The sequence below is a fragment of the Euwallacea similis genome, chromosome 14, assembly GCF_039881205.1.
Source record: "Euwallacea similis isolate ESF13 chromosome 14, ESF131.1, whole genome shotgun sequence".
Taxonomy (NCBI): Eukaryota; Metazoa; Arthropoda; class Insecta; order Coleoptera; family Curculionidae; genus Euwallacea; species Euwallacea similis.
This window is the reverse complement of record NC_089622.1, coordinates 241032-258625: the sequence shown is the minus strand read 5'-3', so window position 1 is coordinate 258625 and position 17594 is coordinate 241032. Positions and strand designations below refer to the sequence as shown.

Sequence of the window (17594 nt, the reverse complement as noted above, 5' to 3'; positions counted from 1 at the left end):
AACCTACAGAGTTAGTAAAAAGTTCTGGAACGATTAGTTATCACGTAAGAAATGTCGATTTCGATTTTTCCTGTATGAAAATAGAAAGAATTTCTTTTGCCCTTCAACACCCATCAGGCATTTAGCGTTGCAATTGAAATTGTGTTTTCAAGAAAGGTAGAAACTAAAGCTTTATCCTGATGTTTGATATAAAATGAACTGACAGTTGTTATTATAGCGGAAAGCTATAAATAGTAAATAAAAGTACGCTTTTCAATTCTCTGCCATTCAACACGGGAATGGGCTTTGCTCACTGGCACTCTGGATAAGCAATAATAGATAGAATAATATCTATGGAGCCTCATTAAATATTTACGATTTGTTTTATATTTGATGGGTCGGGGGGTGCTGAAATGTAATACTTCGAAATTTTGTCTGTGAAATATTGAAAACTGCGAGCAGTGCCAATATGAACTAGGGCTTATGTTCAGATAACTGCTACCACAAACGAAGGTATTCACCTCGTGGGGCAGAGTTAACAGTTGGGCAACTGTTGCGATTGCTTTGTGCTTCAGTATCAAACAGGTGTACAACGGTTAACATTGCCAACTTTTGTTATAAGTTGGCAAGTAGGAAAATGTGAATATACAGATCCAGGGTGCTAATTTGACCAACATGTTGGCACCGCCCCAGTGACGCCATGCCGCGAGATGCCACTCAAAAAGTCGAGTAATAAACTTTAAAAATGTAAGCGATCTCTAATTGCAGGTGAATTATTGCACTGGAAAATCCCACTATGAAAAATCTGTTGTGAAAAAAATTGTCGATCAGCATCCTGCAGTAAAGCATCGTTTGAATAATGCCAATATGAACGAGGGTTTATAGTCATGGTTTCACTGATAATAGCTATCTCAAACGAATGTTTTTGGTGGCATATTGGCCACATTGAGCTGAGTCAACAGTTATGCAGCTATGACGATTCTTATGTGATCAACAAATATCAAACCCAGCTAAGCAGCCTCTGTTAAATGGTACGAACCATTCCAATACTCGGTAATTCTCTTGACATGATCCTTCTCAAAGTTATGATGTAAACAAGGTTTGCACTATGCAAAGCCTCTTCAGCCTATCCGCCCACCCCATGACGAATTTCAACCCATTTCCCGGTTTCGAGCCCTTGCTATGGAATGCAAATGCCCTCCATCAACGTACTCGCCGTGTCTTCGGGTGCGGGAGCGCCCGGAACAGGAGCAAATCATTATATGGCCTGCTAAAAAATTCCGGGCAGGTGCCTGCCCCCACTTCTTGCGACCTAGAACAACTCTGTCCGCCCCTACAATATCTTTCGCCCTTATTCACACCGACTTCCTTAACAATTCACGGCAGAAAAATTCCGTTATCTCCACTAACTCGGTCTCTAACCTCCCCCGGTGCTCGAGTAGCGTGAAAAAAAGAATGAAATCGTTCCTCAATGCATATTTATATTTTCCAGACCCGAAAACCCGAAATTTTCATCCCTTAGCGCTTTATATCGAATAAGTATACACATACATTTTGATTCGGCAATAGAGTGCGCAAGGCGCGGAACCCGCTATCCGGTAGTCGAAACAGTTGACGGTCGGAGCTCGGATAGCGAAGGTTATTCTCGATTCGAGTAATATCTACACAGTTATCGAATTTTTCTGGTCTCATTTGGGTCTAGTGAATCGAACTCGGCCCAAAAAATCGCAAACCGCGGGCTCGCTCTAAATTAATCGCTGACAAAAAATTTGTTCAATAATTTTTCTTCTTTATTGTTGAGCGATTGTTGTGGTCGGAACATTGATTTTTATCGTCATCACATTAATTGCCACCCTTTCAAAAAAATACATAAATAAAAGTTTAAATAGACAATTTTCAGTTTTTTAAATTTTAACTCAGCTAAGAGCACAGACTTCTACGAGTTTTTGAGTGGCACGGATTAAACAGCCTTTTTGGAGTTACAACTGCTTAAGCTTTCAAAGTAAGTTTAGAAGACTTTTGTTTTATCCTGTGTCCTGTCAGCGAATATCTACAGTTATCGAATTTTTCTAGACTCATTTAGATACTGCGAATCGAACTCAACCTGAAAAATCGCAAACCGCGGGCTCGCTCTTAATTAACCCCGAACTAAAAATTTTATCAATAATTTTTCTCGTCCATTGTTGGGCGATTATTGTGGTCGGGGCATTCATTTCTATCGTCACCACACTAATTACCACCCTTTCAAAAAATAAAATGGACAATCATCAGTATTTTTAATTTTAATCCAGCGAGGAGTCCAGACTTTTACGAGCTTTTGAGCGGCACGGACTAAACAGCCCTTCTCGGGTTTCGACTTCTCGAGACTTCAGGGTAAATTTAAGAGAATTTTGTTTAATTTTTTTGCCCTGTCCACAAATTTCAATATCTACATAATTACCGAATTCGAGCCGAAAAATCGCAAACCGCGGGCTCGCTCTGAATTAACTCCGAACTGAAATTTTATCAATAATTTTTATCCTCCATTTTTGAGCTATTGTTGTGGTCGGGACATTGATTTTTATCGTCATCCCACTAATTGCCACCTTTTCGACAAAAAAAGTCGATCATTAGTATTTTTAATTTTAACCCAGAGAAGAGCGCAGACATCTACAAGTTTTTGAGTGGCACGGATTAAACAGCCCTTTTGGAGTTACAATTGCTCAAGCATTCAAAGTAAGTTTAGAAGACTTTTGTTTCGTCTTTTGTTCCGTTCGCGAGCAGTCTTTTGAAGTGCTTTAAGTGTTTATACTTTCCTTCCCTGACGCTTTTCCGTTCATGATAATTGTCTTTCAATAGGTGGATGTTTAGATACTTGATACACTGTGATTAGTGTTAGAAAATAAATATTTAATACGGGTGTTGCAACTGTTTATTCAAGGTTCAGTTGAACTTTCTGTTAAATAACAATTAGATTAAATTTAATGAAATGCTCCTGCTCCTAGTTATCATATCACCCTTTCATCTTCTATGTCTTAAGGGATTGTTCATTCACCTGAAAGTTTTGCCTGTAGGAGAAATTATTAAATCAGCGACTAGCTTTAAGCAACGTAAAATTACTTATTCAAGTCGAAAATTATTAGCTCATTCATTTAACTGTGTCAATTGATCTATAAGGGTGTAATTTAATTAATAGGAAGAATCGCCCTCCATCATCATAATATTATAATAAACGCCATTAATTGGAACCACCACTGCCAACGCACTGCTTCAAACCAACTTTTAGGTTAGTCTATCCAACGAAATTTTTACTAAACTGAGGCCCAATCCATGAAACTTATGAAAGTCTGGTAACTTTATCAAGCGGATATTTTCCATAGAAATGGCAGAATTGGCCATTGTCCTGCTTCAAAATAGCTAGTTCGTAAACTTACCAGAGTTTGATATATTGGCCCTGAAGAAGTTGTTAACTTCTAACTAAAGAAGTTCTTTATTTTCCAAAATAAAAATGTCAAGGAAGTATACTCCACTATATTGACGGGACATGAAGACGTGACTTCATTGGATTTCACGGCCATATTTTAATAATATGATAAAGGATGTGCTATAAATGCAAGAAGACTTCTGCCAAGCGTTTTGGGGACTTTCCAGGGGATAGGAGAGAAGTATTAAAAAACCACGGCATGTTCAGTTTTGAGATAGTGTAAAGATCGGAAACATCTCTGACGAACGAAAATGCATATTCAAAAAGGAGCGTTCATTATTCTTCTTATGATGCTACTGTTAATTCTTACCAGTCTGGTTTTACTTTTGGCCTGGTAAGTTATCTCAATGTTTCACATATTTATCCACACGTTACCTTGAACTGCCCATTGACGAATTGAGAATTTTTCTTACCTAGAGATTAACAATAACAGCCCTTTTGCCATTCAATTGAAAAATCAGGACTAAACAATATTTCGGAGCTGAGCATCGACTATGCATACATAAACAACTTTTTTGGATTCGAGTTTTGGTCAGTTATCGAGTTTTCACATTTTTCAGTCAATTTTTCCATCAATCTTTTAGCCATTTGTTCAAAAAAGGGAGTTTCTGAAAGTTTTGTTATGAAGGCAATCTGAAAAACCAACAACCCTAAATCACGATGCATGGACTGCTTTCGACATCCTTATCTTAGATACTCTGTATATGTTTTATTTACACATCAAAAATTTTATGGGTCGCTAAAAGTAATCTCAGAGTCAGATGGGACATGTATGAACGAGGTCCATATAAAAACAAAAACAAAGAAAAGCATCGCCATCCAAGAAAATTCACCTGGGAATATCACGTAATTTTATTCTTTTTCTCAAGACATTTCCTCTCTTCTGTTAGTTACTTAGGACCGGCTCTAAAAGTTGCAGCCAAGTAAAATATACATTTAAACTCGAATTTGAACCACACTGTTTGAACTGAAAACAACAATATATTCGATTACTACAGGAACAGATATAGATCTCTTGCTTCGAAAATGAGCAAAAATATCCCTCAATAACTTGAAACGTACCTGAAATATCCGAAAAAATGAAATTTCTTTCAGGAAAAAGGAAAATTTTGTTTGGGTGTTCATTCTAAGTAAACTTAATTATAAAGCTGGATACACAAATATTAGATTCAGAGAGTTTCGAATAGCGAAAATTCGGCATAAGGCACGTGCCAGCTAGTGTGGACGGATGAGTGAATCAACAAATATTCGTTATTCGTGGTATTACTCGACATTCTCGCTTGAAATAAAATATGCATATTGAATGAAAGAGTCTAAAATATGTAGACAGGGTGGGCCAACGAAAACGAAACGGTGTCCATGTTTAGGGTTCTTAATGAGGTTTTAAAAAAAATCGCTCGAACACGTCAATTGATTTGTCGAGGGGGAAACCTTTTAGACTTATTTTTAAACCCCTATCTTTAATCCCTCGAGCAGGGTGCTATTCACCCATAAAATCTTAAATGGAGAGTGGGGTTGAGTGACACCTTGTTTGAAAAGTCTTTCAATTCTCTTTTCAATAATGCCTACTTTTTGACATGAGATATCATTTTGACATTTTAAATTTGAAATTTTTCCATCTTATTTACAAAGACACTTGCAATTAAAATTAGTTTAATAAATGTTCAAACTGTTGTCCATACAGTGATACAAGTTCTCCTCAAATCGATTTCTCACATTATTGAGCATTTCTGGTGTTATAAGATTACACTCGTTAATAATCCACTGTCGTAAATCTTGTAGGGAAGTTGGTTGGGTAGCATAAATCTTAGATTTTAAGTATCCCCACAAAAAGAAATCTAACGGAGACAAATCTGGAGATCTTGGTGGCCATTTAATAGCACCCCTTCTGCCAATCCACCTTTCTGGAAATGCTTGGTCTAAGTACACTCGCACCTGCTGTGCATAATGCGGAGGAGCGCCGTCCTGTTGGAAGATTATTCGGTTTGGTAAATAACGCTCATCGTTTTCCATTATTTGAATAATGGTAGGTTCGATTGCATTTTGCAACAGATCCAAATACATTTCTCCATTTAGGGTGCCGGGTAGGAAAAAGGGTCCAACGAGATGGTCTCCGAAAATACCAGTCCACACGTTCAATTTTTGAGGATGTTGCGTGTATGTCTAGTGAAAAATTTTTAGGTTTACATCACTCCAGTAACGACAGTTGTGATGGTTTACAGTTCCATTGACAAAAAAATAGCACTCGTCGGAAAAGCAAATGTTAAATAGTAAATGTGGGTCTTGATTTGCTCAGTGGCTAATAACTTCACAGAATTGCAGTCGCCTGTCGAAGTCATCCTCGTTCAGCTCTTGCACCAATTGAATTTTATAAGGATGTCATTTATGTTTTTTTAATATTCTTCTTACGCTAGTTCGCGGAACACCTGATACTGACCTTCCTCGTACTTAAAGTTTGGTCTTGAGTCATGCGACCTATAACAGTTACTTCCACTGCTTCATTGACTACTGGATTTACAATATCGCGCTTTTTGTTAAGTACCGAACCAGTTTGGGTAAATTTTTGCACTAATTCGAGGACATACCTTCGATTGACATGTTTGTATGGATGCCATTGGTTAAAAATCTCAGCTGATCCGTACCCAGACTCATTATTTGAATAGAATATTGCAAGAATTTCAACTCTTTCAGCTGTAGTGTAAACCATTTTTGCACAATCACGAAAACACAGTACAAACCACTGCCTTACTATCCTCTAAAGTAGTACTGCCCAATTCTACCATTGTAAATTTTTTTCTTGTTTATGTACATTTTAAATTTAGAGATAAGACAAACATTCTACTTTTGATAAAAATGTATTGCTTTGCAAATGTTCCGCCAATTCAGTCTATTGCTTTAAGGTTACAATTTTCAGTTTGTCTTAATGTAATTTTAAAAGCGTTTAAGTTTCAACGGAGTAGACATTACGCAATTCATGGTTATCAGTTAGGTAGTTTGAACATTTAATTAAGTGATACTAAAGTCTAAGTATTAAATTATTTTTCTGATTTTGCAAGCGTCTTTGTAAATAAAACGGAAAAATTTCTAATTTAAAATGTCAAAATGATATCTCATGTCAAAAAGTAAGTATCATTGAAAAGAGAATTGAAAGACCTTTCAAACAAGGTGTCACTCAGCCCCACTTTCCATTTAAGATTTTAGGGGTGAATAGCACCCTCCTCGAGGGGTTAAAGATAGGGGTTTGAAAATAAGTCTAAAAGGTTTCCCCCTCGACAAATCAATTGACGTGTTCGAACGATTTTTTTTTAAACCACATTAAGAACCCTAAACATGGACCGTTTCGTTTTCGTTGGCCCACCCTGTATGTATATTGTTAAATGAGCACATGTGCGTTTTAAGAACTCACCGATTTGGCAATCATAATACAAATAGTTTGGCAAATAGTTCGCCAAATAGTGTTTATTTTAGATTCGCCGAATGCATGAATCCTCTTTAATAAAATAAGCTAGTGATCTTTCATACAGTCATGAACAATTGGCAGCTCCGAGTGTCTAATTATAAGAAATTCTCTACTCTACCCTTAATAATTTCAACTTAAAGAATCTATTTAAGATTCCAATACACGTGCCAATAACAGTTTATTGGGAATACAAATTAAATTTCATGGGTTCGCTATAGTAAACCCTTCAGTAAGCCCAGCTCTGAAAATAAAAGAAATCTCGGGTTGAAAGGTCCTGGAAATTGGATGGCCAATTTTCACGTCAAGTTATTGGACTCTTTGTTGGGTACTTGAGGAAATATTACTTTTATATTTCGGAAAAATGGGATAGCAAAATAACTGAAAGTGTTCAAATGCGGAAGGAAAAAAAACGGTCGGAGCGAAAGAAGGGTTAATAAAGAATTGATTTAGTTTCGCTACTAAAAGAAAATTTTTGAGCATTTAGAAACGTGTTTATATGTGAATTACATATTTTACAATCCTCGTAAGTGCAAAAAACTCATTTTCTTTATTCTCATTCCAATGGTAAATGAATCCTCCAAATTATACATGGGGCAAGTAAAATTCTGACATATATTCGACTGATTTTTAATATCGTTTCTTCTCTACCGTTCAATTAGACTTACTTTTTCAAACAAAAAGTAAACCCAGTTTACCGTACGCTGAAAAGAAAAAAAAACAAATTAAGTTGTGAATAGGATAATTACCGACGTTTATATTTTTCCTCCTTAATTGAGGTAATGTTCACAACCGTATTGTACTAATTACAGCATTACGTTGTAAAATTATGTATAAAGTAAAATCCTTCTTGGAACAAGTTAAAAAAAGTTTGACTGATGGCAGTAAAATTACAACCTCTAGTTCTACTTTTCTTGTCATGTTACGTACAAACAGGATAAAACCGAAAAACATTAGTCAAGCAATTATTAAAATTAGTCATAGCCAGACATGAAATGGTAAATTCGCATTTTTTCTACAGGAAGAAATGGATGATTATCCGGCCGAAAACGCATTTTTTACTTCAGGAATAATTCTAAATTTTTGATGAATCTCGCGTTAAATATTAAAAGAAAAAATGCGATGATTATTATCAGTAGCGAAAATACAAAGAGAATAAAAATCAATTGAATTCATAAAATTCGAAGACAAATTGGGTAAACCGTTTTCTTCGCTCAGCAGTAACCGAAATATGTATGTTTAAAATTAAAAAAATTAACACTCTGTATATTTTTAAGTATTAGACAATTGCAATAAAACTATGCTGGTCAATGAAGTTCGATGCAAACAACCTGGATTGTGGGTCGGAATTAATAATAAACATTATTACCTTTGTTGCCTTCCCATATTTAAATGTTATGCATTGAACATAGATAGTGTGCAGTTGCAGAAGGAGTGTGTTATATACAAAAAATATTTAGAATTCAACGCAGAAAAAAACCTGAATTAAAAAGTAGGTTACTTCGTGCTAAAAATAGACTTGATCTACATTTTTTTAAGTAACATCATCGGCCACCCTGTATAATCCAAAGAAGAAAAAATTACTTTGTCTATATAACTTTTATATATGAACCTTTTTTCTCGGTCGTTTGTTGAAAATTTGCTCGGGGTAGCCGCCTTAATGGATCGTATTTCGTCACTGCCAATTCGCTTAAAGAAAGTGATTTTTCTCCGTGTTTCCTGATCGATATTTCCAATTTCTAAAAATAAAATTTTCATTTGTCACGGCGTTAAAACCGCTTTCGTCCTTGAAGAACGAAAATGGCAAACATTCACATAAAGCGAATTCGAATTCATCTTCTTATTAAATTTGATTCCTTCAACCTTCTGACGATAAGAATATGTCGTCAGGATATAGGGGGAGCAAGAGCAAGAGTGGAATAATAAGTTGTAATCGGGGGTGGTTTTGCCTTCACCGTAAATTAGGGACGTTTCCTTTAATTTTCTCTCGGGTCTTTAGGTTTGAGGTTTTCTTCATGTTTAAGATAAATGTTAGTAACGAATCAGTCTTTCATTGCGTTGTTGAGCTTAGTTAGATACAAGCGGGTTTCGAAATTGACGGAATTAATCTCGAAATAATAGGCAAACTAATTTAAATTCGTATACAGAAATGTCAATCTCAAAGATATTATATTTTATTAATGCCGATTGTTCCAATCAGGTGAGATGCGAGCTGCATCTGACTTCATTGTACGGTATCCCTGACAAACTTGAATGAATCACCCTGAAGGCATGTGTATTTGCAAATAACTTATTTGCCTAAACGACAAGTAATGCCTGGCACACAAATCAAATTAATGTTAAGATTCCTAAACAAATATATATCTACCTACAAACTCTCAAGGTAAATAACTAATATTTGGACTGTTAAATTAGCGTGTCTTATAAATTCATATACGTATAGGCAAGGGTAAGAAGGGTCTTCAAACAAATAACCTTTTGCTTTAATTATTAATTATGATTCTATAATGAAGTATCCATTGCACGCTAGGAGGTGCACATGTATCTAGGGATAATGTAATATTTAAAAATATCCTTAGACTTTCATCTATTTAGGGAACTGTAATTTGATTTGCCGAACCTCTTTTGCGATGATAATTTAAATTCTTCGGTCATCGAAAATGTTTTCTATGTTATATTGAAAGTTTCTGATGAGTTCTCTCCGAGTGGTTTCCATGAATAATCCTTGATTTCAGTTTGTAATTTTTAGCGTTTACGTAAAAGTTGGTGCAATGAATTGCACTAAGTAAATGGAAATTTGCAAGCAAATCTGTTTTCTGGTTATTTCATTGACTGCAGCTGGTTGATCATTACAGATAGATAGAAAATGAAATTAGGCACAAATGGCCCCTAAAATAAAGCAGATAATTGAAGAAATTAAGTAAAATATGAAATTTAGGTTTTCAATGTGAGTCAATGCTCACATATGAATTAAATGGGTAATAAATTTACTAATTCTTAGCATAAGGGGTTGTAAAATCACTTTCTTCACGGGGGAGCGTAATTGCGCCCGCTTCATCAGCCCCTTTTCTCTCACTAAATTTACATAATAACATTTTAAGTCAACAATAATTTAGAATAATTCTTGATCTCGGCAAAGTTATATCAAGGATTTCAATGACATTTTGATTACCAACTTAATCAATATTTACTTGTTTATTTTATATGGTAGATTCTACGTCCAGGTAGAAACATAACATTTGAAAAATTGTAGGAGTTATAAGGAAAAAATAGTTGAAATTAAACTTTAAGGCCTTGAATATTTTTAATTTGTGAGAAATGGAAATCCAATCTGATACTCTTAGCCTTCTTTATGCTCAACGAATCCTTGATACGCGGGCTGGCTTTCTTTTCGCAACACCCTCTATATCATTTTGCGGATGTATAAAGCTAAGTAACCACAACGAACTTGATATATTAATAATTAATCAAGTTCTTACTTCAACAGTTTACTTAAAACATTTCCGAGCTCCCTTAAATGATTTATCGCTATTTAAACAGTGGCTTACGTAGATTATAAAATCCTACATTTTGCACTTACGAAATTTCCCATCTACTTAAAATACAAGGGTTTCGAGATTCTTCAAGTCTTCTCCTGCCGCTCAGCAAGTCGCCGCGGAGAGGGAAATAAGGAACTAATTTTAAATTAAACCGAAATAAGGGTTCCCTTATTCCTTATAAGAATGAACCTTCCCCTAAACCCTAAGGGCTTTAGATGATGACGAATTAGCTTGTTGATCAGTCATGTATGCTTGCCTTTAGCGGATCGTTGTTAAAATTCGGGATCAGACAAACACGATATAGCCCTTTATTGGGCATGTGGGTGGAATGGGGTCAATATTACTTCAAGTGCCAAGATTCCTCGCTTATAATGGGCTCTTTAGAGCAAATTGTCCATGAATTCTTAGAGCCAGGTAACCCAGCGTGAAATGGATTATAAAATCAGACGACGGGCTAATTTGCCTCTCTATTTAATTACCGTTTTAAATTAAATCTTTTATAGTCTCGCTTGTTCTTCAAATTTAATTAAAGGAAATCTGAGACCATGTTGGAATGTTTTCGGGAGTGGGCCATTAATTATTAAAGTAATTCGGGAAGGTGCAAATATACAGTGTTAGGGACATAACTTTTGTAAATTTAACCAATGGTTAAGAACATTTTAAACAAAAAAGTTCCTTACAACAGGGGTCGAAAACCTAAGTTTTAAAAAAAATGTCAAAGCTGGTAACCGAAAATCTATAATAAGATTTAAAATTTGAATAAAATGTGGAAAAACTTACTTGACAGATGTTGATTGTTTGACAAAACACCTTAAAATGATTCACCAATAACATTGCTGAAGGCAATTGAAAACTTAATAACTTAAGCAGTAAAAATAAACGTAAGCGGTAACGCCGTTCTGAACGTGACGAAGAAGAGGAATTTGTTTTTGTTATTATTGTTTTTTATAGCCCTTCATAGGATCGCTCGCCTACTTTGCGGATGAAGCGATAAGGCACACTTGCGGGTGAAGGAATGCGCAGTGAACAGGTAGACATAGTACCTCAATAGTACATAAATTATGTAGCCTGAGAGAAGAGTTTATTTTTGATATGATTATTTTTTTGCCATTCCTTAATAATTGATAGCTGATAAAACCTGACCCTGCCAAAGGTTGTATCAGGCCCAAAAAAACCGTGTAAACAAGCATACCTAGGGGTTTATATAGCTTCTCATCAGATAGGTATCGAAATGAAATAAACGTGATGTGACGTTTTCAATTTTCAAAATGGTTTTTTTTTCCAGGGAAATGGTTGTATTTACAACCCCTTTTGTAAGGAACATTTTTATTCCCGATATGATGTTCTTAATCAGATTAGTTAAATTTACGAAAGTTATTTCCCTATCTCTCTGTATATTTACACTTGCCTTTCACTAAAAATCTTTAGAAAGAAATCCAGTTGAAATGTCCAGAAAACGTTTTGCTTTAACCGAGAACTCTGCAGCAGTCCTTTCCTTTATTTCAGAAGGTAGTTACCAGCCAATTTCCGAAGTAGACTGTAAAAAAAATGATATAAAATCTGTCTAATTAAATCAAGGGAGAAACGAAGCAACTTAGCTCAGTTTTATAAGCAATTTCATGTCGAGGTTAGCTGATAAGTTACAGGCATTCTTGGACATTTTTCTTTGATGTTTTTTTTTTTGGCTTTGAGATGCGTGAATTAATTAAACTGCTTATAAATGAAAAATATAATTTTTGTTAAAGACTCAAAATGTTGAAATCGTCGGATCAAAGTGCCTGATTTGTAGTGCTAGTTCGAGGTTCAGTAGTTTTGTTCCTCCTCTAGCATGTTCTTGAGTGTTAGAATTCCTGTTCACTCTATACAAAATTTTCAGATGTTTCTATGTGCTTTCAAAGAAAACTTCTCTTTTCTTTGAACAAATAAAAAACAGGGCATTTTAAATAAAAACGGCAGAAGGATCATGTGGAAAAGGCCAGATAAATTAGAATTTGCGGAAAAAACATTAACATTAATCTGTTTTTGAGTGTACAGGGTCATTTTTTAAATGATGGAAGACATTTACTTGAACTCAGTTCAAAGTAGCAAAATATATTTATTTGCGGCTTAGGAGGGGGCTTATTTTTATGACTTTTATTCCGATTCCCTCACATATCGAGAGGTTAAAATCCCCTCAAAACATTTAAATAAAATGGGATACTTTTTTGTCGGTATTCTGATAATAAAACCATATCAGCATTTTCATTATATTCTTTTATTTTATTTGTTTAATAACAATTTTGCCAATATTAGCTGTCTGTATGCGACAAATTTGTGCCGAGTTTAGATATAACTATCTAAAATAATAAATTCCGAAATGAAGGCCACAAATCACGAGAAATCCGGGCGCTAGGCTAATTCGGTTTAAACCATTTTGAGTAAATTGAACCTAAATTAACCCGAACTAACCTAAAAAAAAAAAGCTTAAATGAGATTTGCTACTTTAAATCGAAAGCTTTCAAAGTTGCAAATCCCATTAAATCCTTAACAGCATCTGTTATAATTGATTTTTCTCGGATCTGCTGATGTAGACTTGGTGGCCAACTTGGAAGGAAAACCAATTCCGAATCATCAGAGTCAGAAATATTACGTGCAAGGAATCCCAACCGGCATATTACGTATATTTCTGACTAATCCGCCTGTTTCTGAAGGCCCAGAATCGGTTTAATTTTGTGTTGGAACAGACCTATTAACCTCCGGCCATGACATATGTATGTGCATACGCTCATTTAAAATCTGGATTATAGATTTACGAAACATCGTTAACGCATTGTTAAGAAGTTATGTTAACTTTTTGAGCTCAGTTTCTAGAAGTGCTGTCAAAATAGAAAAGACCTTTTGCCATTTTAGTAGTTCATTCATTGTTTCATTTTATTGTCGAGTTTTCAGTGAGTAGCTTTGTTGTTAGCTTTAAACGCTGTGAGAACCGGCTTTCTCAATTCACGATTTTCTTTCGCTCTACGTAGGCATGTTACGTGTGCTGCATGTAAAAATAAAAAACGCGCAATTTTCTTCACGATATAGTTTTTATGAACTGCATCATGAAAGTGTTCAACTTCTTAACGATGCGTTAACGATACGGTACGCGAATTTACACCTACTTTAAATCTTCATTTGATATAATTCAACTTCAAAGCTTATCCGTCAACGACTTTAAGAAAATGTAATAGCAGCAGGAATAATTGCGATAAATGTCGACAAAATTCGTTTAAATAGGTAAAGTTTATTTTTAAATCAAATCAAACTGTCATTTTGCGCCGCAAGCTGTAACTTTTTAAAATACGTGACCTGGAAAGTTAACGTTTTTAAATTGTACACATCGGTTTCCAGCGATTGAGTTTTCCATATTTTCCCTCGAAATAGATTTGTGTTTTATAGAAACGATTTTAATTCTCACCACCCCATGGCCTGTAACGACCAAAACGAACTTGTTTGAGTGTTTTTATATCGGCCATTGTAAAACCATTTGTAACGAGGTCAATTACCAAATGCGAATCCTCACAGACGCCATTGTTGGTTTATTAGTGATAATATATTATATGTAGTAAACGTACGGTTGTAAACAATATACAAATTTTTATTAGGCGCAAAGTGCATTTGCATGAATATAAAATTAGGAATTATCAGGCTTTGATCTCTATTTCGGATTAAGTTGAAAGTCTGAAAAATGAATTCTTCGAAGTACCAACAGTATTTCTAATTTCTAGTCTACCCCAGAAGCTGTTCTCTATGCCCTAGGGCAGCAGGAAATAAGGAATTCGCTCTGAATTAAACACCGATAAGAACTTCAATTTTATCCTTCAATGCGAATCTACCAGTTTGCTTAAAGGCTCTAGTCGAGGTTGATTTACATTCTTGAATATTGCAGTCACGTATGTTGCTTAGGGCCAAATTATTAATGTGCTATTAATAGTGATAGACTGTTTTGCTTGAAAACACTATAGAGACACATCAGAAGCTGCCTAGCAAATCTGACTTTGAGGCTGTGATTCTGCCGTTTGAAATATCGGAAAACATCCTGTTCCATAAAGATATGTTGGCTTTTCTCTTTTGGTTGTCTCATCACATTTTCTAGAAAATACCTAAAAATGGCCTTAAACTCCAGCTGAAAAAAAAACGGAAGTTTTTACGTTTCTTCAATCCGAAGAGCTTTCAGAAATCGGAGGATTTTTTTATTTATGTTTTTTTTTGTATTAACTCAACTTTGCCATGCGGTCTGACGAAAATACGACCTAGAAACGAAAAAAGCTTGAATGCATATGGATGTTGTGTTTTTAGCAAGAAATTTCAAATACTAAAGGCCCGATTTGTTGAAGAGCAGCGGCAAAACTTTCGCCTTTTGCCTACTTGAAAAAATGGGGAAAACTGAGAAGGTACCTGAGTCCTCTGTTGCCAGTTCGGTATGTTTGGAACGAATCTGAAGAAGGAATTGTCCAATCTAAAACCTTCAAAACTCAACACGTAAATTTAACAGGAATGCGTTTCAGAAAAGGATAATATTGGATGACTGCATGTTATTTAAGCGTATTATAATAGCCATCCAGTGTTTTGAACTATTTTGGTAGATTAAATTATGAGACTCAATTCTATGGTAAATTTTTCAGTCTAGTTCCAATTGCGAATTTTTCAAAAATTTTAAAAAGATTGAAGAGAATGCAGTGTCCCAAATTCGAGCTTTATTATTATGATCTTCGAAACTGTAAAAAATAAAATTTGGTTTAAATAGGGTCAAAGTTAAGTCTTTAGGCGTTCATCAATTTTCAGATAAGTACAAAAATTTCGATATTCCTAGTATATTCGGGGAAATATCCTAAAAAAGCAGGAAATTTATTTATGTATCTACTTTTTCCTGCTGCATTTTTAAAGCTAGCTGAGCATTGAGATAACCTTCTTGGGGCACCTTTGGGAGGGCCTTAACAGGCCAATACGATTTTTCAGATCCGACACTTCATTTCTATCGCATCTGGAATAATCTGACTCAGGGCCGGATTTAGAGCAATAAGGATACCTCCATCCTACCTACATTATCCGCTTTACAACATTGACGTCTTACGTCGCCCGTTAGTAAAATGTAATAATTTTTATTTTAAACATTGCTCTTTCTAGAAACACGGTATTGCAATATGGTGTAGCTGCATAATTTCTGTTTTGTCTGGTGCACTTGGCGGTGGCGGGTTTGCTCACTTTCTCACTTCCTAAATGCAGCTCTGATCCGACTCCAAAATGAAATCAATATGCTAAGCATGTCCAGAATATTTCAAGTTTCTTCGACATCAACGCTATGAAATTTACTATCTTCGAGCACTTAGATGAAACTTGGAATATTTTTATTAGAAGACATATACAGACTTTATTGATATGCATCTTTTTCGCCACCAAAAGAAATAAAACATATCATGCCTTTATGATCCTCATAAATTTATTATTGAACGGAAAACTTGGAACAACCCTAACGAGGAAGCATCCCGATTGCAAATATTTTTATTTTCATGTCGCTCATGACCTGGATCAAAATGGAAATGTTGCTGAAATCATTATAGTTCACGGTCAAGAAGACAGGCGGAAAACAGACAGACGATGAAGGTCAGATTTACGATTCACAATTTGTTATCTCCATTTTTATATCATAGAAGCGTCTAGTCTATTATCAATGGCATCGATAAAAGAATATGTACATTATTCAAGCATTTTATAAACACGTCTCTAAGTTGAGCATGCCACCACTTTTAACGTTATACCTAGGACCAAAGTACCTAGACGACACACGTAAGACCCATTTTCGTCGACAAGCATCGAATATAAAACTCAACTTTAAATTCTCGATCGTTGAAATTTCTGCTGTTAATTAAAGTTTTCCTTCCCATTCCACAAGAAATTCTTGCGTCCCTCGGTGCCACCTTGGCTCTTGACGAATGAAACCGTTAAATGTGACACTCATCGCCGAAAATACCACGTCCCATTTCAAACTTTCATCCAGTTCAAATATGAGGTTTTCACCTTATTCGTTGTAAAGGATTTTTTATGGCCGCTTTAATGTATTCTGTGCAATACGGAGGTGAAGGCGTAGTAAGAATTCTTAATAAATTAGAAAGTTGAGGACTCTTGTTTTGCTCAGTTGACGTTTTATATTACGCTTATATGTTTTACTAGTCATATTATAGGAGTTTTATTTCTAGGTTATTGGCCAGTAAGTCTGGAGCACCACGATAACACAATCAAAATACAACGAATTACATTCTCCCCTAACAAACAATATGTAAATACCAGTAGCCATGGCAATAAATCAGGGTTATAGGTTTGGAAAAATCATATCTGCTGATAATGGTATTTTCGCATGTTTGGCATAATGATATCTAATGAAATAGAGTATTTCTGGCTGCCTATTTTTCATAAAACTGATTATTGTAAATTATGGCTTCGATATTGGAAAGGTAAAGTTTAGGCATTAACAAACGGCTGGAAAAGTTCGAATACAATTTACGGAAACGATAGTTCTATTGACCATTAAAACAGCCTCCTCCATATTTAATAATACTCTTATTACTGAGAACCAATGATAAGACCTATTAATGCCTACTCTCTCCTCCAAAGCTATGAAAATTTGAAATAATTCAGTAGATAAACACAGTAACGACCACACTTGCCTGAAACAAGGTGTCTTAATTCACCTCTCCACATCGTAATCTCGAAAATCGTCAGAGATTTAGAGTCAGTTAAATAGAGGCAAAGTTGTCCCTTATAACAGAAATATTTTTACATGCTCACAGGGATAATCGAAAAAAAAAAACGAAAATTGCTATTTTCTTGTAATTATTCTGGCTTAAATTAACAAGACAAATAAAACTTGAAATCACTTTTTTAAGGATCATTTTCTCAGGCAACAACATGAAAACAGTTTTTCGGAGATAAGAGTTTCTGACAGTCAGATCACAAATCATGAAATATTACTCATACATTGGCAGTGGCAAAGGGAGCATTCAAACACTCGAGACGCTTCGAAGCGGCTATCCAATGTAAATCCGGAAAACTACTAAACCCAATACTGTCCATTATGTAACAGGTGGCTAGCAGTTGTCAGTAGGTTGTTGTTGACCTGCAATTACGTTTAGGATAGTCT

At 35.2% G+C, this 17594-nt stretch overlaps 1 protein-coding gene across 3 annotated transcripts in view; it reads left to right on the top strand.

Moving 5' to 3' along the window:
- The first annotated feature begins 1579 nt into the window (after positions 1–1579).
- The window catches only part of LOC136413468 (5-hydroxytryptamine receptor 1-like), a 97514-nt gene continuing 81499 nt past the window's right edge, over positions 1580–17594 (top strand). For 2 of the 3 annotated variants that reach the window (XM_066397047.1, XM_066397044.1), the window contains exon 1: positions 1580–1981. The gene's annotated coding sequence lies outside the window, so the exon portion shown is untranslated. Of the gene's footprint in view, positions 1982–2675; positions 2695–17594 lie in introns of those variants that run through there. The other variant, XM_066397045.1, reaches the window with a different exon arrangement.